Below are 24752 nucleotides of genomic sequence, written 5' to 3' on the forward strand. Positions count from 1 at the left end.
AACGTGGATGAATGATGCAATTCACTGGGATAGGCAACTTGGAGGACGAAGAACAGGCTCGAAATAGAGTGAGATGATGAGTTTAGTTTGGGCCACGTTGTGTTGTAAGCGACTGTGCGGCATCCAAGTAGTGATATCCAAGAGGCAGATGGAGGGCTTCCCTGGTGGCGCAGTGGTTGAGAGTCCGCCTGCCGATGCAGGGGACGCGGGTTCGTGCCCCGGTCCGGGAAGATCCCACATGCCGCGGAGCGGCTGGGCCCGTGAGCCATAGCCGCTGAGCCTGCGCGTCCGGAGCCTGTGCTTGGCAACGGGAGAGGCCACAACAGTGAGAGGCCCGCATATCACAAAAAATTTTTAAAAATTTAAAAAAAAAGAGGCAGATGGATATATGAATCTGATATGGAGCTTAAATGTAATAAGGTGGGCCTGGGGCGGGAGAGGTAGCAGTAAGGGAGAAGAAGGCGGCATGCTCGCCTCTCACAGAGGTCACCCTCATGAGTGACTGCCCCTCTGCAAGTAATTTCTAGAGATGCTGCTCCAAAAGGGACTCGGGAGGACTGTAGGATTCCACTTAAGTGAGATCTCTGAAATAGTCAGATTCATAGAAACAGAAAGTAGATGGTGGTTGCCAGAGGTTGAGGGGAGGGAGAAAACAGGCAGTCATGTTTTCACGGTTACAGAGTTTCAGGTTTGCAAGATAAAAACTTCTAGAGATCTGTTTCACAACAATGTGAATATATTTACCACTCCTGAGCTGTACATTTAAAAATGGTTAAGATGGTCATTTTCATTACAATCATTTTAAAAGGTGGTAGGAGGGAAGGAGATAAGAACCCTACCAGCTTCCTCTGGACAGCATGAGGATGAAATGTGACCTTCTGCTAATGTACTCTCACCCATTCTTATGGGAAGGTTAAGTTGGAACAGACATTTTAGAATAGACAGTATGAATCAAGAGCCTTAAAAATGTTTATACCCTTTGACCTACATATTTCACTGCCTCAAATCCATTCTAAATAAGAAACCAAAAAAGTGGGGGGAAATGATTTAAAATATTAGATATAATTTAATTCAGTGTTCAATAATAGAAAAGCATAATTAAGCATAGTGAAATAACGTACAACTGATATAAATTTTTAGAATTTACAACGTGGGGAAAAGTTAAGTGGAGCAAAATTCAGGATACAGACTGTATTCATACTTTGATCACAACTATATTATATACAATCTATACGCAGAATGAAAACCTGGAAGAAAATATACTCAGATGTTTCTAGTAGATATTTCTGGTTGGGGTCATAGAGGTTTTTTTTTTTTTTCCCATGTACTTTTCTACATTTTCCAAATTTCCATAGTAAGCATATATTATTTTATAATGAGAAAACCTATGTAAATTCTTTCCCATTAATCTCTTTTACAAAAATTTCTTGCAGTCCTTTGACTTAAAAAGAGGTGATTTGCATTTAGTTCAAAGCTGCAGCAGATTGTTCCATAAGTGATTTATAAATGCATCAAAAGCCAAAGGGAAGGAGAAACCATCTTTCAGTAAAAATTTAGAAAGACTTTGAAAATTCCTTCATTTGAATATGTTTCTTTTTGCTGCTCTTGCATGGGAAAAAGGAAGCAGGAGATCTTAGCATCAGGAAGTGATGTCGAACAGTTTAGCTGATTATAAGTGCTTGAGAGGCAAATTAAGGCCTTCCCTTTAATTGGATGTAATCGGTTAAACAAGGTAATAGACCACCTGCGGCTGAGATGGAGCCAAGTCCTGAGAAGCCCCTGAGACCACAGCTTGGTGTTGACCTGCCCAGAGGTCAGCCAGGATGGGCTTTTGATTCCATCTCAAGTTACACAGGCTGTGTCACAGAGAAACATGCTAATCAAAACCCGAGTGTACAATTTGGTTTAGAATATGTTGACCAAAGGATAAAAGGTATAGAATCTTACCCAAAAAATTATTTTTAGAAAATAATCAACAACCAAGCAAGTGAAGAACACTTCCTATAGGCCAGGTACTTTTGTAAGCATTTCTTGTATAATGAACTTACTAACCAGCCTGTGATATTGATTCTATTACTATCATCATAATCAAACCCACTTTGCAGCTGAAGAAACTGAGGCACAGAGTAAGATTGGCTTGAGGTCAAACAGCTTGTAGTGGTGGAGCTGAGATTTGAACCCAGGCAATCTGAGTCCATCAGCTACGTTCCTAATCCCTAAACTATGCTGCTTCCCAAAATCTCTTTACTCCTTACTTGTGAATCACAAACACACCATACATAGGCTAGACCTTGCATTTCAAGTAAATGTCTTTAGCACACTCCCACCTCCTCATGGGATCAGAATAATCATAGAAGCAGCATTAGGGAGGTGAAAAAAGCTCATTAAAGATTGCATCAGCAAACCTAAAATTACCAAGTGACAACAAATGTCACAAACACCTTACTCATACACAGTCCCATCTGAGTTTGGGGCATGGTGCTGGGGTGACTGAATAAGGAGCAATTAACTGAGGACTCCCTTGGAAGCAGAAAAACATTCACACGTGGTTTTGCCACAGTGCGGCAGGACCATCCTTACCGCAGCTAGGATAGAATCTGGGTTGGCAATGGAGGAAGCTCCTAGAGAAGGGTATAGCTTCTTGGGCCCATACTCTTCTTAACTAAGGATGTGTCCTCAGAAGTTCTGCAGTGACCTAAGTCTCCTTTGGACTTGTCTACTAAGAGAGCAAACATTGGGACGCAAGTCTAGAAATAAGCTTATCATCTTCTCCTCAATCCAATTCTTCCTCCCAGATTCCTTAATCAGTAAAGGGCATTACCATGACCCACTTGCCCAAGCTAGTGGACATCGTGGCTGCCCCCGCCCCACAACATCCATTCCACCTGCCTCCTCCCCCAATCCCCTCTTATGACTGTAAGTCCACTGTAGTAATCTCCTGTCCCATGCTGGTGATTGATGTCTTCAGGGTGGGCAGGTCTAAGTCAATCTAGGCCAAAGAGACCTGGGAAGAGACTTGTTCTGGACTTCTCAGAAGAGAAGCTATTTCCCCTGCCCCCATCCCATCCCCCTTCTATTGATGTGATGGGAAACCAGCCTTAGGATGAAGCCAATGCTGTAGGTGGCAGAGTGGAAAGACAAGGAGTGCTGGGCTGCTGAAGTCACAAACCCTACAGCAGGTCCTATCCTTAAGTCTTCTATTATTTGAGAGAATACATTTCCTTTGTTTTTGCCAGCATGAGGAAGGGTGTCAGTTATAAGCAGTGGAAATCATCCTCACCAATATATTTTGCACATCCAACCAATCAGCAAGTCCAGTCTGTTCTTTTTCCTAAATATTTCAAAATCCACACACCTCTCTCCATCCCCATTACTAATAATGATCTCGTTCAGGCACCATGCAGGTCTCATCTGAGTTACTGCAAAGCCTCCTATTTCCAGCATCCCTTGGTTCGTTGGAATAGGCCTGAAAACAAAGTAAGAAAAAAAAAAAAAAGTGGAAGCATGAGACTACGGCAGGCACAGCAAGAATTTCCTTGTCATGTCATAGGGCAGATCTGGAGTGAGTGCCGCCATGCCTCAGCCCATCCCAAAAGGCATATCAGGTAGCAATCCTCTGTTCTGAGCTCCTCTAACCTTTGGGTCTTCCATCAAGTGGGCTGTCAAAACCACCTCACTGTGGTCATGTCACTTCATTCACATCCTTATCTATGATATAGGCTTTCCATGGCTTGCCTGCTGCCTTTGCGGTGACCCCCTACGTGACGTATCCTCAGCCAAAGTTACGGTTCTCACCAGCCTTTATGGCCTGGCTTCACTCGGAAACACGAGGGCCACCTCACCAGGAAATGGTTCTTTCTATCAGTTCTGATCTCAGTTAGACTCTAGAAATGCAGCTCTGTGCTGGGAACATTCTAGGCCTTAAAAGGGCAGACAACAAGCATGTCCTGCTCTCCGTACCACAGGGTCTGACACACATTGGTGCTTAAAAATATTCGTTAAGTGAGTCTAATATATATTGATGAGTATGTTTAGTCTATACTCCAGCAGCTCACCATCTACTGAAGAGATAAGCACAAAGTCAGTCTACCACAAGGCTCACTGGTATGTATATAAAGGCAAAAATAAAAATGATAACATATATTGCTTCTTTCCAGGCTCAAAGCACTGTTCTAAGAGCTTTACATGCATTCACTTCATCTTCACAACAACTCTTGGCACATGCACTAGTACAATATTTTCCACATTTTACAGAGGAGGAAACTGAAGCTCAGAGAGGTCAAGTAAGTTGTCCAGAATCACTCAGCTGCTAATGTGGACAAGAAGATGAATTGCAGAATGGAGAAGAGAAATATTTATTTAGCTGGGGATCTGTAAAAGCATCTTGGAAAAGCAGGTTTTGAGTAAGCATCCAAAATGCCGGGGGAGTGAGGGGGAGTGTATATTCTCAATTAGAGAATAGGATGAGCAGGCTTAGAGGTGGAGATTGCAGGGTTTATTCAGAGAACCCCAAATAGTCCCACATGGCTGAGTACAGGGTAGGCGAAGGAGGTAGCTATGGTGGGAGTTGAGACAGGATGGATGGTTGGTAGCTCAGATGTGGAGAGTTTCTAGAGGCCCACCCGGGTTTCAGCCTCTCCTGTATCCTCATAATTGTTCTGGAATCTCCCATCCCTATTCAACCCCAGTACTTCAGGTGAAGTTAACTCTACACCCAAGTGCACAGGAGCTTCCTTAAACCCGTCAACACTTGCTATTCCCCTGGCCACAAAGATAGGTTCAAAGTTGGGCTTGTGACCTAGGCCTATCCAATCACGTGAATCTAAGGATCCTTGCCCAGCTCTGGAACGGCACTCTCTGCCTTTAAAAGTATTCAGGGAAGCACGCAGTCCCACAAGCTGTTGGCTTCTTCTTGCAAGCCCAGGACCGGCCAGCCTCAGTACAGAATGAAGCTGGTACAACGGGAGACGTAGCAGGGAGACACAAACTTGGTCCTTGGTCACACCGCCGAGCCACGGGATGAAACCATGCTGTAGCCAATTCTCCCATCTCTGGACCTTCTCATTACATGAACCTAGAAAGCAAATTTTGGACTCAAGCAGCTTGAGTCAGGTTTTCTGTTACTTGCAATATCAAAAGGACTAACTGATAAGTCTTCTTAGGTCACGTGGTTTAAAAGTATAATTCTGGGGAATGGTTTAGAAAGACCATTCATGGCCATGTGGAGGGTAAAGTGGTTAGAGAATCTTGAGGCAGGGAGATAACGAGAGGCCATCTCAACATGCCTAGTGAGGCTTAATGGGGCAAGAATTAAAGCCTTGACGGGGGACATAGGGGAATATTTGAAAGAAGAAGCATTTATTCAAAGTTTATTTAAATGGGCTGGTAAGTTCATCTGGGATTGAAATTTCATTTGTCCTCCTACTTCATTCCATTGCAATGAGATTTTTGTTTTGAAAACATGACTTTTAAGAGTGTCGGTTCCCTAAAGTTTATTTATTCCTTTCAACTGTACAGTAACCAGAGAAAGAAAAGAAGTTATTTCCTTAGTTATTTTGATTATCCAATTTATGTGTTGACTTCATGTTGTTCACTCATTCGTCATATCCCCTGCTAAATAGTTCATTATTCCAGGGGTTTCTGTCGTTCCAATATTCACAGCCTGATATCCTAGCTCTCCTAATAAGTAAGTACCCAGTTTCATCTGTTTAGCTCCTTGAGATCTTTCTTCATATTTCAGTGCCTTTAACTCCTCTGCATACAAGGAGCTATCCTCCCAATTCCCTCTATTGCACTTCATAGCTCTTGAGTGGCAACAGCCCAGTGTGTGCCGTCTGCTCAGCGTGTGAGTCTCGGTAGGAAGTAAGGAGTGGAAGGCGCCATATGCATTGCAGGTCTGCAGGTCAAACAGAAGGCGCAACTAGATGCAGCTACTATACTGGGACCAGCTCTGCCCAGCTGCGTGATGCAGGACAAGCCACGGAAACTTCTGAGCCTTAGTATCTGCAGCTGTAAGGTAGGAATGATTATCGTCCTGTACACGGGCTCTAGTCCACCTTCCTCTCTTCTGTCATCCCCTCCTGTCTATTCCCCAAGGAGGATGACGGCTGACATGGATGAACTGGCCAAGTGGTGAATGGTATATGGTCTCACTCTTTAAAGAGCAGTTGATCTCTGAATGGCCGATCCCTCAGAGCCAGAGACCAGAACAGATGGCAGGCTACTCCAGCCTGGGTTCTGCTCGGATCAGGTGAAATAAGCCAGGCCTGCTCTAGGCTCAAAAGGAATCTCCTTTTCCTCTCCTTTGCTTATCTCGCCTTTTCTTGGACCAGCCTCTCCTCGGACTCAGAGCAGGAAGACACAGAGCTGAGAACTAAGTGCAGCATGGTGGCCAGCACCAAGAAAGGGCTTTGGTCTACGGTTCACATTGCTGCCTCTCTGCCCGCTCACAAAGGGACCTCCCAGCAGCCCAGCCTGGCTTCCTGGGGGACACACTGTGTTCAGGGGCCAAAGACTTGGGCTAACAGAGGCTTTGAATCAGCCTGGCCTCGGCGTCAGCACGTCTATCTGGGGACAGAGACAGAGCTACGGTACTAGCTTCTCTCAACCTTTTTCTGCCTGACCAGACCTAATAATAATAATGCCATCTCGTGGAACTGATATTATGATTAAATGAGATCGTACGAGAGAAAATGTTTTGAAAACTCTCCAAAAATGTCAAGTAATACTCTTGAATTCTAAACCCTTCCAATTTTAGTTTCCTCATTTTTTTTAATGTAGTAAAAATATCCACCCACTCAAGAAGCTTTGAGGCACGGCTAGATGAAAATGTCTGGTTAAAAAAATGGCAGGTCCATAGCCATGTGACAACTTCATTTTAACTTTATGATCAACGGCTCGGCATTGAAATCCTCTATAAAGTTAATATATTATTAAAACTCTTATAGGACTTATTCCTCGTTACCAATTTCCTAAATCTGCAGAAAACAGGAACAGTCTTTTGCTGTGTTCTCCCACTGATGCTATAGAGCTGTTTTCTCCCTAATATCACACAACTGTCTCATTTTAGCTTCCTTGAAATTACATAGCTTCTAGCAGCAAATGAGCCTCTTCTGATACATAGTGACTCTACCCCATGATCAAGATCTGCCCTTTGATTGTCTGTTCACGGCTGTGTATTGAGTGTGGTTGATAAGCTTCGTGCAAGGCACAAGTGGCGAGCACGGCCCTGACCCCCTAGGAGGTTATACTCCAGGCAGCTGCCACCGATCGTACAGATACAAGTATATGTAAACCTCAGCCAGTCTCCTACATGTGTTGCTGACATCATGTCTTCACCAACATAAAGAGCTAAACATGGTAAAGTTTTAAATAAAGTCTAATTTTCTCAAAGCATAGTCAGCACTTTAGGGGAAAAGATTTTTCTAAAAACTGCAGGAATGGAAATGCGATCAAAGAAATTCCAGGAGTTGTTGTAGCTGGTAATAGAATGAATGGGTGCCTGAAGATACCACAGATCAGAAATGAAAAGCAGCCAAATGACCATACAACCGAGAGCAGATCTCTTTGGGGTTTCTCCAAAGCCTCATCATTCTCAGAACCCGAAGCACTATACCCGTCTTTCCTTCTCCAAGGGGTGCCTTGTTGAGCCCCGTGCTATCCGAGGGCTGAGTCTTTCTCCAATCTGTCTTGTGCGCCTCTAGTGGGAGGTCTATAGGGGATTGCCTCCCCGCCCCAGAGTCCGGAAAGAAAAGGGCAGAGCTCACATTCATGCCTTTTCCCTGACCACCAATCCCATCAGGTGCCCTGGTCTGCCACGTGGCACAGCAGTACATGCACAAAGCCAGGTCCCGAGGGGCTGGTACCATCTCTGCAGAGAATCACAGTGTAGGAGGACAGAGTGGACTTTCTGGCTCTTGTCAACTGCCCTTGAACCACATAACGGAAAAACTTCAAGGCACTGGCCTCCCGGGAAAGGGTCCACTCCAGTAAGTCCCTTGTCATTTGCCCTACAACTATTTTTTGAACTACCCCCAATATGCCAGACCCTCGTAGGCACTAGAAACACCTGGTGCCCGGCCTCCTCCCAGAGCTAAGGTGAGATGACTCTTGCCCTTCAAGTTTAGGCTTCTGCACCAGCGAGGGATTCAGACCTTCCGTTTCCTTACTCGGGGAACTTAAGGGCATCTCTTACTTAATAACACTAACATCTAACACTACAACGTTCACTTTTCTCAGCATAGCACTGTCTAGTAACAGAGTGACAATCAGATATTTTTCCGATTATCAGGACTCAGACCTCAGACAAGGAGGTCCAAGGTCTCCTTCCTGCCCCTCTGATGCCAAGCACTGCCTCTCTAAATAAGCAAGGAAATGACTCCAGTGACGTCTTTTTGACTCAGATTATCTATCTGAGAAAAGGGGACTCAGAGTAAAGGTTGGGGTGGGATGGACTTCATTTTCCTGGTGCCCTGAGCTCTGCTAGCATCTTAGAGTACAATGAAAAGATACTGACGTTTTCTGGGCGGGACTCAAGAACATAACTTGATCAGCTTCACGTGTCTTAGACAAGCCTTTGTCATGGCCCCAAACCGAAGGATAACAAATTCCATTCTGTCACAGAGTCTGAATCGATGAGCTTTTGCTGAATGTCTGTTCTGTAGGTGGAGATGCCAGAGGCTCGTTGAGGCCAAGGGACAGACAGAGGTGGCTAGTAACTGCATCCTTTGACCCTTCACCCAGTGCGCTTTGGGAGCACAGAGTAAACAGGCTAAACCTGCCGGGAGCTGCATGACGAGAGGTATCAGCCTTCCCTGCACAGACTCTAGGCCCTGAGGTGCTCCAGCAACTCACCTTACAGATGCAGGGTCGGCCCCAGGGAACCACACAGCTCATGCCATCTAAAGCCTGGGGACAGGAGTTTCAAAACAGATGGCCACAGTCTACTCAATTTCATAGGTGATAACCAGCATTTTCAAAAAAGAAGAAGATAGGAAAAGATCAGAGTGCGTTGCACATAGTAAAGGTAACTATTGTTTTGTGGAACTTCTTTCTTTGAACCCTTAAAAAAAATTTTTGGGGGGAGCTTCCCTGGTGGCACAGTGGTTGAGGGTCCGCCTGCCGATGCGGGGGACACGGGTTCGAGCCCCGGTCCGGGAAGATCCCACGTGCCGCGGAGCGGCTGGGCCCGTGAGCCATGGCCGCTGAGCCTGTGCATCCGGAGCCTGTGCTCCGCAGCGGGAGGGGTCACAGCAGTGAGAGGCCCGTATACCACACACACACACAAAATTCTTAAATTGAAGTACAGTTGATTTACAATGTCATGTTAGTTTTAGGTGTACAGCACAATGATTCAGATATATATATATATATATATATATACTTTTTCAGATTCTTTTATTTCAGGTGGGTAGGTAGGTAGGTGATTGATCATTGCAGCTGGGTCGTAATTGCGAATGTATTTCTATGAGGATCACAGTCAAAGCAAACAATGGGTGAGGTGTGCTCTCATTTGTGTTTAGTCCTCCTTTTTTCCACTTTGCTCTATTTTTTCTTTTCTTTTTTGGGGGGCTGCATTGGGTCTTCGTTGCTGCACGTGGGCTTTCTCTAGTTGTAGCGAGCGGAGGCTACACTTCGTTGCGGTGCCGGGGCTTCTCATTGCGGTGGCTTCTCTTGTTGCGGAGCACGGGCTCTAGGCACGCAGGCTTCAGCAGTTGCAGCACTCGGGCTCGGTAGTTGTGGCTCATGGGCTCTAGAGCACAGGCTCAGTTGTTGTGGCACACGGGCTTAGTTGCTCCGTGGCATGTCGGATCTTCCTGGACCAGGGATCGAACCCGTGTCCCCTGCATTAGAGGGTGGATTCTTAACCACTGCGCCACCAGAGAAGTCCCACTTTGCTCTTTTCAACCCTGCTTTCTCAGTTTTGCCCAACAAACAGCGTGTCTCACTCCTCATTCTTAGGCAATCATAGTCCCCAAAGCTGTCAACTAGTCTTTTCATACAAGTCAGGACCTTACCTGCCTTAAGGGGGTGACTTTAAGACATATACTCCTCTTTAAGAAAAGAGCAGCCTGGTAAATGTGTCCTTCACAAAAATTCCAAACATTTTACAGAACTTAATAAACTGATTACACCTACACACACACATTTTCCTTTCTCTTGTCAAGGTAACAAATGGTAGAATGATTTTAGCATTTGACCTAAGATTCATCAGGGTCCCATGCACTGTGGCACCCTCGTTTTTAGGCTTCTAAAACTCGACATATTTGCAAAGGCCCCATGTGGCCGGTGAGCTGGACTGACCTCCAGGCCCTGCAGCCTGTGTAGGCCTGAAACAGACCCACTCCCAGGGACTTTGCTGTAGCCAAAGGGTTAATCCTTCTTGAGCTGAGCGGTGTGAACTCCTCACAGCTGTTTTAGCTTTTCAGGAACCCGACAAGAAGCATTTATGTCCGACCTAAACCTCACCTGTTGCAACGTGACTCCGCTTCATTCATTCACTGTCAAGACAGTCAACGGATGGTTCTTGAGCCCCTGCGGCGGGCTCACCATTGCAGAGCCTGGGCTGCAGGCTCTCACAGCCCAGCCGCAGGACAACACGCTAAATCACAACGCCAGGCTGTCGCCTGCGGGATAAAGGCAATCGGGCTCTAGGTGCACAGGGAGGGAGCATACAGGGCTGGACTCAGGTGTTGTGGTTGGGCTCCTGGCGATGCTGGTTATGATTTAAAGCTGTGGACATGGAGGTGGAGAATAGCTGATATCTTCTTCCTAAGAGTAACTTCCCACAAACTTCTCTTTCTGAGTCTTAGTGCCATAGTCTCAATTAATTTTTTTTTTAACTTTTAAAATAATATATTTTAGTTTTAGATCATTTTTTTAGGTTCACAAAACTGAGTAGAAGGTAGAGATTTCTCATATACCTGCTGTTACTTTTTCTTTTTTTATCCCATTTTTAGCCCTCTCATCAATTCCGTGGTTGAAGTCTGTTTATTTTCTCTCTCTCCCTGTATACTGTATTAAGCTCTATGAAAGCAGGGACTGTATCTGTTTCCTGCTCTCAGCATCTCTACAGTGTCGGGCAGCAAATAGTTGTTCAGTCAACACGTGTAGCCCATTTTCCCTGGGCTTCATTAGACTGAAATGGGGGCTGGAGCTGATGTTTAAAATGAGTTCTAGTTGTGAATAATGCCACAGACACCTTCCTCCTGTTGTAGTAGCTCCACCCCCACCGGGTCTCTCCGGCTTATATCTGAGAGTTTCTGGAGATGCCTTCAACGTAGTCAAGAAGAAGTGGCTGGAATGGGGCTACCACACTGGGGACCCCAAGCTGAAGCAGTTCTGTGTTCTCTGACTCCCTCCATGCGTCAAAGCGGTGAATATGAGCCATGGAGAAGGGGAAAGAACATCTCTTCCTCCCCGTGTGTCACCTCTGTTTCCCAGCCCCCAAAGCAATGTGGCTTTGTCCCTTGTCTTTGGAGGATGTGTAGTGAAAATACCTCTTCCCATATTTAGTTACCGCTCCTAAGACAAGGGACAGTATTCAGAGTCTCTTCTCTCTGCGGATCATTGAGACATTGGCATTGAGCTCAACTTATTAGCCTGATTCTTCTGTAGGGTGAGGGACTCCCACGAGGCTGTTCAGTGCCCCCTGCAAAAGGGACCACTGTGTTAAACAACCAGCTGTTACCAGGCACATCTAGATTCCAGCAGGGACCATGTTCAATCTTGAGCTTGAAACACTAAATCCCTTCTTGCAAAGAAAACCTTGGGCTAGGATAGAAACTTAGCACGAGCCTGACCAAGCCTGTGTATATGCCGTTCATAGTTTACATACGATTCTAGAGCTTGTGTGTGGCCACGAAGCTCAGTGAATCCAGATGACATGGCCAGTGGCTGAATCCTGTGGGAAGTCACTTAGCTTCTCTCTAACCCACGGACATTCTGCCCGCTGAGCAAAGGCAACTTTGAGAGTGAGTGTGGACCATCACTCCTATCGATACAACTGCAGTGAACAGAATCACTCTTACTCCTCAGATCAGGACAGCTGGGCTTCCCTGGTGGCACAGTGGTTGAGGGTTCGCCTGCCGATGCAGGGGACGCGGGTTCGTGCCCCGGTCCGGGAGGATCCCACGTGCCGCGGAGCGGCTGGGGCCGTGAGCCGTGGCCGCTGTGCCTGTGCGCCCGGAGCCTGTGCTCCGCAATGGGAGAGGCCACAACAGTGAGAGGCCCGCGTACCGCAAAAAAAAAAAAAAAAAAAAAAAAAAAAAAAAGGACAGCTCACTCAACACTGTCCTGATGGCACAGCAGTCAATCTGCCTACTCTCAATTAAACTTCATTTATCTAGTGCTTTGTATGTTTGTGTATAATAGAAATCCATTTATAATATGGAGGCACATTTTATTTATTTTGGTTTGTTTATTCAACAATCAACAGGTAGTTCTTAAATGCCTACTATGTGGTAGAGATTGTTCTAGTCACAGTCAGAAACAAAAGAGATAAGGTTGTAAGATTCTTGTGTAGCTTACCATAAGTAAGAGCATACCATAAGTAAGAAAATCGATAAATAACAAGGTAATTTCAGATAATCATAAAAAGTAAGCAGGGTGATATGACATAAAAGGTGACTAGTATTAGCTGCCTCAGATTATTCCCATCCCCCTCCTCCTTTGCATTTGCTAGTGTACATGCTGGAAAGATACAATGCTTGTGTCACCAACATCCCTTACTGCTGGTGGGACTCATATTCGTGACTTCAGACAGAATACCCTGAGGAGGGCTTCCCTGCCCCCCCAAAATGCAGAGCCACATAAGAAAAGATTTTGATCCTTGAACTTTCCTTTCTCCTCGTCTAGGACACAGACATAATGCCCAGAGGTGCAGCAGCTGCCTTGCAAGCTTGATGTAATAACCACAAGGAAGGAAGTCAGGATGTTAAGGCTGGCAGACTAGAAAGTGAGAAAGAGCCTGCATCACTGATGGCATCATTGAGCCTTGCACAGCTTTGATCTAACTCCCCTGGATGTCTTAATATGTGACCCAAAGATATATCGGCTTAGACCTGTGTTAGGTTTATCCTTATTTACAGCCAAACACTCTCCTGATTAATAGACATGAAGCTGTGGGTGAGAAGCTCATGGAAATTTCCAAGGTGCTCATGGAAATCTGCTCTGAGAAGATGACATTTAGTTGAGACCTGAATGATAAGAAGGAGCCAGTCATGTGAAGATCTGGGATAAAGAATTACAAGCAGAAGAAATAGCAAGTGCAAAGGCCCTGAGGCAGAAGTCTGCTGTGTCCAAGGAATAGAATCCAGTGGGTCTGAAGCACCATGAACAGGGGAACTTGTGTGACCACACTGAAGGTTCGAGAGGCAGGCAGCACTAGACCACCGAGAGCCTTGTAAGCCATGTCAACAACTCTGGGTTTTATTTCAGTTCCAAAGAGAAATTTCAGATGGATCTGAGATACATTTTGGAGGTAAAGCCTTCAACAGGACTTGCTGATGGATTGAAAGTAGGATAAGGGAAAATAAGGAATTAAGGGTGACTTAGATTGTTATCCTGAACAACGGATGGAGCCATTACTTGAGTGGGAAAGAATGTGAAAGGTCTGAATGGGGACAGACAAGGGAATACAGAATCAGGAATTGTGTTTTATGCTGAGTTAGAGATGCCCATTAGAGTTGCAAGTGGCAATGTCATATGGGAAGCTGGATACATAAATCGGGAACTTCAGGGAGAAGTCAGGGCTACAGACACAAATTTGGAACCATCCACTTATAGATGGCATTTAAGTCATGACTCTGGATGTGACTTCCTGGCCAGAGAATGTAGATAAAGAAGTTTAGGCCTGGGATACTTCAACATTTAGATGCAGAATGGAGGTGATGGAGACAGCAAAGTGGATAAGGAGGAGCATCTAGGGAAGTGAAACCATAGCCAAGAAGCTTGGAGAAAAGAAGTATTTTGAGAAGGAGAGTCATTAGCTCTGCTGAATGATGCTAAGGGGCTGGGGAAAATGAGACAGAGAAGAGGCTGGTGGATTTCGCTCATCAGATGTATTTGGTTATCCTGCTAAGAGCAGTTTCAGAAGAGAGGGGGGCAGAAGCCTGATCTGAGTGGATTCAAGATAAAGTGGGTGATGAGAAAATGAAGTAGAGGCATCGCTGAGTACAGAGTAGCTCTGATCTGAAGGGAAGCAAAAGAATGGGGCAGTGGCTGCAGTGGGGTTGGGTTAATGGAGGACCTGGGCAGAGTTTTTAGTTAGAAGATAGATCCTAGAGCCCTTGTCTGCTCAGCAAGGTGAATTGTGCAGAGGAGGAGGGGTTGATATCCACTGAACTCCCACTACGTATCAGGCACTTTACAAATCCTGTCTAATCCTCTCAACAAGCCCGTAAGGCTGGAGTTTTTCACCCTCTTTCTGAATGTGAAGGAGGCGCTATAACACGTTAGCTGGCATTTCAGGTGTGAGTCCGACAGAACCTGAGCTCTGCTGTTTGTTGGCTGTGTGACCTTGACCCGTTACTTACTTCTCTGTGCCTCAGTTTTCTCATCTGAAAAATGTGCATTCAAAACAGTACTTACCTCAAATGACTGGTGTGAGGGTGAAAATGAAATGATCCACGTAAAACATGTGCACTAGGCCTCACACATAGTAAGGGCTCAATAAATATTAGTTCCTTTCAGAAATGAGAAAAGAGAGCCTCAGAGGTGAAGTATCTTCCATTATTGAAAAAATATATTGAGCTTCTACTTTTTGCTAAGCACCATGTGAGGCCAGGGAGTACAGCAATGAAGGAGGATGAAGTGACCCTCCCCTCATAGAGCTTAGAGCCGACAGCGTTGATGACGATGACAATAACACAACCCACAATAGCTAACACGCACTTACTACGTGCCGGGCCCTGAAGGCTTCATAGTAGTGAGTAACAAGAGCAGAGTGTGTCTTGCTCCATCTTGCCTTTCTATTAGGTCATCCTTCCCAGGGGTATCATTTTGCAAGAAGAATGAAACCCAACTCTAGTGAAATAACCCTGCGGCGTGAGGACGTGTTATTGAAAGGAAAACATTAGAGGTGATGACTAACCTTCCTTGCTTTCTCCACGATTTTCCAGAGAAACATGTTTTAGGAATTGTTTTTCTCTGCATCCTGCCTTGTTTCCCCTTCCCTGGTTTCTTCTCACATCATACACATGTGACAGGCATCATGTTAGATTCTTTGGGGAGTACTATGGGCTGAATTGTGACTCCATCAAAATTCATCCTTTGAAGTTCTAACCCCCAGTACTTCAGGATGTGACTGTATTTGGAGACAGGGCCTATGAGGTCATTAGGCTGGGCCCTAAAACAATATGACTAATGTCCTTATGAGAAGAATAGATTAGGACCCAGACACCTTCAGAAGGAAGACCACGTGAAGAGAGAGGGAGAAGACGGCTGTCTACAAGTCGACAAGAGAGGCCTCAGAAGATTCTGACACCTTGATCTCAGACTTCCAGCCTCTAGAATTGTGAGAAAATAGATTTCTTTTTTTTTTTTTAATTTTTTTAATTTATTTTTATTTTTATTTTTTTTTGCGGTACGCGGGCCTCTCACTGTTGTGGCCTCTCCCGTTGCGGAGCACAGGCTCTGGACGCGCAGGCTCAGCGGCCACGGCTCACGGGCCCAGCCGCTCCGCGGCATGTGGGATCTTCCCGGACCGGGGCACGAACCCACGTCCCCCACATCGGCAGGTGGATTCTCAACCACTGCGCCACCAGGGAAGCCCGAAAATAGATTTCTATTGGTTGAGTCGCCCAGCCTGTGGTACTTTGTTACAGCAGCCTTAGCAAACTAATACAATAAGTAAAACAGCACTGGTGTGCACAACTTTGCAGCATTGTAGAGGAGATGGACAAGTTCATAACTGACTACCTGGCAGGTAGGGCAAGGCCGATCCACAGGAGAAGTGCTAAGCTTAGATCCTGGGCACCAAGGATAGAGGAGCCATTTCCAATGGCAGAGCAGACAGTTGGGGAAAGATCTAAGGAAGACATAGATTATGAACCAAAACTAGAATGACTCACAAGGACTTCCTGGGTATCAGATGGGAGACAGGGGCATTCTAGGGAGATGGCCCAGCATGAATCATCTTTCTTTTATTATTAGGTCACTCTCTTTGTCCCCCTTGTGGATTATCCTTACCAGGGTCTATAACCAAATTATTACATTAATAAACATAAGTTTATTAAGGGGCAAAAGTATTACTGTCCCCATTTTCCAGGTGAGGAAGCTGAGGCACAAAAAGGTGAAGTAACTTGTCCAAGGCCACACAGCTAGTAAGTGGCAGAGCCAGATGCACACCCAGCAATCCTCCTCATTCACTGGTCTAATAACTGAGACCAGGTTTGAACAAGGAGCGAGGCGGGTGCAGACTGAGGCTCTGTAAGAGAGCACAGAGGACAGTGGGGACTCTTCTTTCGACACATGTGGGTGGAATCAGAAGGACAGAGTCAGACAGTAGCTCGAGAAGAAAAGAAAGGTGAAGGGAGTTGTTTTTATTTTTGAGAAGAGGAAAGATTAGAAACTGTAGGTAAAGGGGAGAGAGGAGAAAGGAGATAGTTGTCAAAGAAAGTTCCAGAAGGAGAGCAGAAGCCTGTGATAAAGCCTAAGCCTCCGCAGGGTTGGCGGGGGGCGGGGCGGCGTTGAGGGTTGTAAAGACAGCCTTGGAAGGAAATAGGGGACACAGTTTCCTCTGAAATGAAAGTGGAGAAGAGCTAAAGGGAAGAGGTTAGAAGATGAAGATTCAACAGGAGTGATGGCCCCTGGCCCTTGTGTTGTGTTTTGTTCTCTCTCCCTCTCAGTCTCTCTCTTTCTCCTTCCTTCTTTCATCCTTCCTTCTTCTTTCTTTGCTTCTTTCTTTCTTTCTTCTTTCCTTCCTTCCTTTTTAAAAAATTTCTCTTATTATCTCTCTCTCTCTCTCTCTCTCTCTATATATATATATATATATATATATATATTTTTTTTTTTTTTTTTTTTTTTTTTTTTCTGGAAAGTACCAGGCAAGGGGAAGGAGTGGGGTGGTAGACCTAAGGGGAGCCGTGAAGTTTGGGGACAGATGCTGTGGGGTGTGGGAGAGACACTGAGGACAAGAAAAGGGCAGAACAGGAGTCAGCCCCCTACAGGCAGCGTGAATCTGTCCAGGTGGGCTCTGCAGCTGGGGTGCAGGGGTGGAAAAAGCGGGTGGTCAAGGATCAAGGTGGAGTCAGTATGGGCAAGGTCAAGGGGATCAGAAAACTGAGAATGAGGAGAGAATCTAAGGGATAGAACAGGGGATGCAGCCTAGGGAAGTGAGGAGAGTAAGAAGGAAAGCACAAGAAACAGGGATTTTCTAGGACTAAAAAATATCCATTCCAATATCCCCTGTCCATTACTCACTAGATATTTCCCTTTGTTATACAGATATTTAAAATTGAGACTTCTAAGCAAATGAAGCCCAGACAGGATTTTGTTCTGTTGTCACACTTAACGATCATGCTGGGAGGACAAAGTGTGTCACGCTGATGGCACAAGGTATGACAAGAGGGTTGCACCATTTTTCACAAACATCAGAACTAATGTGGTCAATACCATCTCCTTGGAAGGCCGAATCTATTGCAGAGATGCTGCTGTTATCCACAGTATTTTTGACCTCCTCATGGCACTGTCCTTCATATCTTCTCACTTTTACCATGTCATCATTCTCTCCACATGGATTTGATTTTGGTGGCTTCGATTTTTTAGAAAGAACCAAAAATCATTTAAGCATTGTTCAGTAAGTGAGGTAGTCGACCAAACTGAGTATCCTACTTTGGGTCAAAAACAAAGTGACAATTAAATAATGAGACCAAATCTCTTGGGTTGGGGCAGGGGCTGGGAAGGTAGGGGAGACTCATCAGCTAGCTGGAGGGCAAACACTGGAGGAATTCTAACATAGTTTTGAGAGTACAATGTAAACAAGGAGTGTGTTCTCCCAGGGTGAGTGTGAGAAAGGACAATCATTTAAATGAATTAGCCAATGTATTTAACATCTAGTCTCCTTTCTCCAAAGTGACACCTGGCACTGACAACTTTCTGTACTATACTGGAAAATTCCATGTCTGCAGCTAACAAACACAACATACAAATGCACTAGTAGTAACACACAAACGAAAATGTGTACAAGATGTCATCTGTGAACCGAACGAAACATGATCTCAACTTAATACACATTCTTCACAGAAAAATACACCTGACCAAGAAAAGAAATTTCTAAATTACATCTTTACTATTGAGTTAGAGGAGAAATAAAATTTTCTTTCTTGCATTTAACTCATTTTCACTCAAGATACTGTTTTACTAAGTTGCTTAATGTACGGGCTGGAGCGGTAATAAATGGCAGTAGGTAATAAAACTAAGATAAATTTTTAAAAATATTTCTTTTCTAAAAAGAAGCACCTCCTTAGCACAGTATAGAGTCCTGGTCAAGCAGTCAGAAGTTCTGACAGATCCAGGATTTTGATCTTACTCTGTCAACAAGTCACTGTGAATTCCCAGACAGGCCCCTCAAAGGCCCTCTTCAGCTCTGAACACATGCAATATTTTCCTACCTCTGTCTTATCTGCACTGCAAAATTCCCTTTTCTAAACTTTTAGGAGTAAATGAGCACTTTTAGCCCTTAATTACATGAAAGTATGTCACTTTTTTCTACATAAATACCTTAAAAATGGATATACCTTAGTAATCCTTCATGTATTAAATCATGAGAAAAGATAAATTTGTTCACTGCTATAAAATAAATTCCCCTCCTAGTTATTTTGTCTATTTGCTCAAAGTTTGAACAGTATAATCATTATGTATTTTTGGTATTCATACCACTTTAGTTCTTCATAAATATGATTCATGCCCTTACCTGTGTTTATGGTGATGTTGTCTAATTGCTATTGTTTGCATACTACACAACTCTTACCTTAAATTGTCAAAAGAGTAAAAGAACTATTGGAAAGTACACTGCACATTTCTGTCTGCAAAGTATAGCATACTATAAGCTGAACTTGATCTTTAAATGTATATGAGAGACTTTTTACTAAGTAAAGTATACAGGAAATTATGCCTACCTCAGTCAAGCCAACAAAATCCAGGAGAAACTCGTAACTAACTCCATGCAATAGAAAGAAGATTATGAAATTGTTTTATTTCAGACAGAAGGAAGACATTTTTTAAACATTTTAAAATTTAGAAGTCTTTTTTTCACATTAACCTGGATTAAATTTTTTTCTGTAAAAATTAGGGGAAACAATGGTGGTAAGGTTTCATTTAAATATGCAAAAGCAAAAAGATCATGGAATGGGGATTATAACATCTGTTTATATAATATTTGAGACAATAAATGATGTAAATCTTTGAGAAAAGCAATAAAAATGCATGATTTTGCAAGGTACCTTTGGTCACTTTTTTTTTTTTTTTTTTTTGCAGTACGCGGGCCTCTCACCGTTGTGGCCTCTCCCGTTGCGGAGCACAGGCTCAGCGGCCATGGCTCACGGGCCCAGCCGCTCCGAGGCATGTGGGATCCTCCCGGACTGGGGCACGAACCCACGTCCCCTGCATCGGCAGGCGGACTCTCAACCACTGCACCACCAGGTAAGCCCCTGGTCACTATTTTTAATATTTAGATTCTAAGGAGCGTTGCCCGTGACAGTGGCCATCCAGTATGTAAAGCTCCATAACACCAATCCCATAAAAGACCACACTTCCTGGTAGGGGCAAAGCTATTTAAGAAATATGTTTGTTGTAGAAGGGATCATGAAAACTGTCTTTTAGGAAATGATATCCAGCTTCAACCCTAGTAGTTTCTAGGCACAAAAGCATTATTTTCTTTTTTCACAATAATTCATTCTAAACCAAGAAGCCATCTGGGAAAAGGAAAGAAAAAAAAAAAACCAAGAAAGTTTATTGTTCTACTCAGATGGAGAATAATCATCAGTAATGAAAATAGAGTTAACAGCATATTCATTTTTAATACTTCTTGGGTGGATTTCCCTGGATGGTCTGATTTCCCAGTATTTCCCCCAAATAAGTGCTTGTGTGCCGGACATGCAGATCGGTGTACAGCAGTACTTCTCAAAGGATGATTTCCTGGACCAGGAGCACCAAGGAACTTGCTAGAAATGCAACTCCTCCCACCCCACCCCAGACCTACTAAATCAGAATCTCCAGTGTGGAGCCCAGGGACGCGTATGTTAACACACCCTGTGGAGAATTCTGATACACATTGAAGGTTGAGCACGACTGGTCTCCAGCACATGGCCTGCCAGATTCTCACTCCATTCATTTTTCCTTCCTATTAATGCCCTTCCTTCAGCCCTAAGCATCTAACTATATCCCACTCCTCCTCAAGTCTGGCCCAGCTCTTTCTTTGAACTTTGACAATTCCCTTACTTGAAATAGCACTTATCATTTACATACCGCAATTAAACATTACCTATATCTGAAGTGATTTCCCCATACCATGCCTTATATTGTCCTCTAAATTGTTTCTTATCTGTGTTTCTCTTATCACTTTAACTGAATTGAAACCTGCTTCTTTTTTTTTTAACACCTTTATTGGAGCATAATCGCTTTACAATGGTGTGTTAGTTTCCGCTTTATAACAAAGTGAATCAGCTATACGTATACATATATCCTCATATCTCCTCCCTCTTGCGTCTCCCTCCCACCCTCCCTATCCCACCCCTCTAGGTGGTCACAAAGCACCAAGCTGATCTCCTTGTGCTATGCGGCTGCTTCCCACTAGCTATCTGTTTTACATTTGGTAGTGTATATATGTCCATGCCACTGTCTCACTTCGTCCCAGCTTACCCTTCCCCCTCCCCGTGTCCTCAAGTCCATTCTCTACATCTGTGTCTTTATTCCTGTCCTGCCCCTAGAAACCTGCCTCTGGAAGGCAGGAACTTTGTCTTGTACAGTTGGCCCTCCGTACTCGCGGGACTTGCATCCGCAGGGCTTGCATTCGCAGATTCAACCAACCGCAGATACAGCGGAGGGTTGACTGTATTCATCATCCTTCGCCATTTGATATAAGGGACTTGAGCATCCTCAGATTTGGGTACCCGCAGGGGCTCCTGGAACCGATCCCCGAGAATGCTGAGGGGCAGCTGTATACTCTTTTACTTCCCACAGCATCTATCAGTGTTTAGGCGTTTGTTTGTTCTCCTAATATGCCCTTTTCTTCTTCCCACCAACTTCCAAGTTTCCAAATTCTTGCAATTTTTCAAGGTTCAACCCCAAACTCTTTTTCTAGGACCTGGCTTTTTCTATATATAGAAGTATTTCTCTTGAAAAAAATCACAACTTTATCTTTTTAGTTTTCCACTTCACATTATAGTCATTTGTTCGTGTCTTCCCGGTCTCATCATTGAAGATGGAGATAATTGTCTAAACCAGGCTTCTAAATAACGGGTGGGGAGGAATAATTTAGCATGCTTCAGGGTATGCATGTATAATTAGTTTATTTTCCCTCAATATTGAATGAACTCTGATTTTGGATAATCCTACTATTTACGTAGGAAGTAACTCTCCCATTTCAGAAAGATGCAGAATTTCTCCTAGACGCATTGCAGGTCTGGGACAGGGTCTGCGTGCTGGAGACAATTGTTGCAATTTGTGTGGTCTAATAAGTGGTCTCCAGAAGATTAGACATGAAGTAACGGGAATCTGCAGGAAATCGAGCCATAAGGAAACCAGGGCGACTTGAAGTCACATGGGCGAGGAAGAAAAGAGCCTCACCCCAGGGTAAGGGCCAGTAGCAGAAGGGCATAATTGTTACCATGTCACGGTGTGAACCCACTGTGTTGCTGTCTGAGCTAATGGGAACCCGATGCAGCCAGCTTCCTGAACCCACCAGTCCTGACTTCAAACACGGCAGCCCATCCTGCAGGATCAGGCAGGCTAGAGTCCCAGGTTTATTTCCTCTCCAACAAAGGAGTCCCCATCCCCACCCCCAGCAGCTAAGATAGGCTGCTCGGGACCCTGGCAAGGCTCTGGGACCAACCCTCCTTTTTCCCCCTTGAACACTCAATTGTAACTCCCAGCCCCCCGACCTTGAAAGTCTTCTGGACTTAGTAGTCCTGCAAGAGCCCCTGGCTCTCTCTGCTTACAGACCCAGGAGTGAGAGAAAGCTCACAGGTCATTTGCTAGCAAATACCACTCAGCCAACTGGGGGTGCAAATAGGTGGACATCGGCATGCAGAGAAATCAGGTGCTGAGGATTCATCACTGATGGGGATGGGCAGTGCAAGGAAAGAGAGTTCATGGGGGCGCCCGAAAACTTCCAAGGCTGGTTCTCCTGTTTCTACCTCCATCTATCACTTCTGTTTTGTCACCGGCTCCTGACAGGAAACTGCCAAAGTGGCAGGCAAAGAATCTCCTCCTGTTTATGTGACTAGAAAAGTGTTTACAGCCCCTGGTGTTTGGGGTCCGCCCCAAGCCCCAGGGCAAGCAAGCCCTATCCCAGGTCTGGAGTCTGAGGAGGAGGGGAGTGGTTCCTTTGCCGAGATCTCTAAAGTTCCCTTTTTTATAGCGCTTATCAACATGTAAATTCCACACGAGGGTGAAAAAGGTAGGTGTTTAAGATAGACTGCAACAGCTGGGGTAAAACTACCTCTTAAAAGGCTGTCTTAATGAAAAGCATCTCTTTATATTTGGGGCATTTGTAAGCAGAATGGGAATGAAACTTGAGAAGATTATGTGATAACCAGGCTACATCCTGGAGAGAGAGAGGAGAGAGAGAGACAGAGAGAGACAGAGAGAGAGAGAGAGAGAGAGAGAGAGAGAGAGTTTCTCTAATAACACAAAGATGAGCTTCTAGATAGCCTACCAGATATAGCCGTCTTCCGGCCAGCATCTCCCATCATAAATCTTCATTCTGACTCAGGTTTTCTGTAGATTTTTGAGGATAGAGCTCATTTCCCTGGAGAGACAGGACTAAGGAAAGATCTGGAATTCCTCCAGTTAAAAAAAGCCACCATTCTGCTTAATCAACATTTGTTCCATCAGAATCAATATCCTGCAGAGGGTGGTTCTCATTGTTTTAAAGTCTGTTTGCAGGTGACAGAGCAAAGATATGGTTCCTGATAAAGACTTGCTGAAAAGGAAAAGAAAATATTCCTCAAAATAGCCAAAAAAAAAAAAAAAAAGTTCCCAAACTCTCCTTTTACAAATAAGTTTCCTTTTGTGAGATATTCTGCCTGGCTTTGCATTCTCAAGAAATGTCAGTAACCTGACAGTGAAATAACACCTCTCTTCCCCGGGTTATCTATCATTTCTCACTGAAAGGGCTCAGCCATTTACTAAGCATCTAAAAAGTCATAGGTCCCCTCTGAACCTTAGTTTCTTTAGCTCTGATAATAGTTTCCTACCCTGCAGGTTTTAGATGAGGTAGTGTGTTTGAAATTGCCTAACCCATGGCGGACACTCAATAATAACTTCCCTACTTCACTTGATTTATCCACAGAATGGATCAGCGGCGGGTGGGTTTTAGAATCTGAACTGGGTTCAAGTTTGGGCTACATTATTTTTCATGAGGTGGCCCCTAGACAAATCCCCTCACCTAGTATCTTCCCTGAACTTCAGTCTCCTCATTTGTGAAAACAGAATAATGATACCTCTCCTCATTTTAGAAAGAGCTTATGAGAGCCAAATGAACAAATATGAATCTTGTATAGACATTTGTATATTTGTAAACAATAAAGCACATAAATCATGTTATAATCACTTATACTTTTCATAATTGGATAAAATGCATCAAATACTATTGAAACCACAAATACACTTAGGAAATCAAAGAAAAATGTCAACTTCGTGGTAAAAAAAAATTATTGTTATCTTGTTCTAGTTTTGACTGTTTTTTTGTGCTTTTTGTTTTTTTTTTTTAAATTTTGGCTCTTTTTGACGAAGGCTTTTCTAGAGAAGCTGCACCAACTGAGATGTTCGAAACGTGTATTCTTGTGCTACAAGGAGGAAGCCCAGAAAAGTAAGGTCTCTTGAAGTTCAAAATATATGGATACTCAAATAATTTCTAAAACCCCATTTGAGCAGAAGATTAATTGTTCATGGCACTCCTCTTTCTCTGTTTGGGCTTCCTTAGTTTCCTGAGAGACTTGATGGCACTCAGGATCCAGCGTAGGTGGAACAGCTGGAGATCCTCCTCGTCTCCCAATGTCTCGGCTTATCGGTGTTGACGGACAGAGCACATAAGGCCTTGCCTGCCTTGCTGACCAAACAGAAAACACAATTCTCTATTTCTACCGTGCTCTTTTCTTCTTGCAAAGGAAAGAGCCACTTCATTTAAGACACTGAAATATATAGGATGCAATCAATGCATTAATGTCACCAGACAAATTCCATTCCTGGACCTCGGTGTAACCTAATTGTATTACCCAATCCTTGGCAGCTCCAAAGTCTAATGCAGTCAACTTTTGATCATTATCAAAAGAAATAGCCTGGATTCTATGAAAATCATAGGCACACAGCACCCACCTTTTGATTTGTTAACTGGAAGAGGAGTAGGAAGCTTGAACAATCTGCAAATTGACGAATGCACATATTAAATAAAGCAAATACATATGACACAAGTGGAACACACACACACGTACGCCATTGATTAATAACTTTGGAAGAAACTAATCTCTGTAAGTTTTGTCTTGGGGTTGACTGTTTCACAGATTTCCAATTATATAGATGATATGTGACAA

General features: G+C 44.2%; 1 long non-coding RNA gene across 5 annotated transcripts in view; it reads right to left on the reverse strand.

Annotated features, from left to right (window-relative positions):
- The window catches only part of LOC136792891 (uncharacterized), a 103283-nt gene that overhangs the window by 12747 nt on the left and 65784 nt on the right, over positions 1-24752 (reverse strand). For 4 of the 5 annotated variants that reach the window (XR_010837470.1, XR_010837471.1, XR_010837469.1 and 1 more), the window contains exon 6: positions 24537-24581. The exons of the other annotated variant lie outside the window; for it this stretch is intronic. This is a non-coding gene — a long non-coding RNA (uncharacterized lncRNA). Of the gene's footprint in view, positions 1-24536; positions 24582-24752 lie in introns of those variants that run through there. 5 annotated transcript variants of the gene reach the window in all.

The sequence above is a fragment of the Kogia breviceps genome, chromosome 17 (assembly GCF_026419965.1).
Source record: "Kogia breviceps isolate mKogBre1 chromosome 17, mKogBre1 haplotype 1, whole genome shotgun sequence".
NCBI classification, from domain to species: Eukaryota; Metazoa; Chordata; class Mammalia; order Artiodactyla; family Physeteridae; genus Kogia; species Kogia breviceps.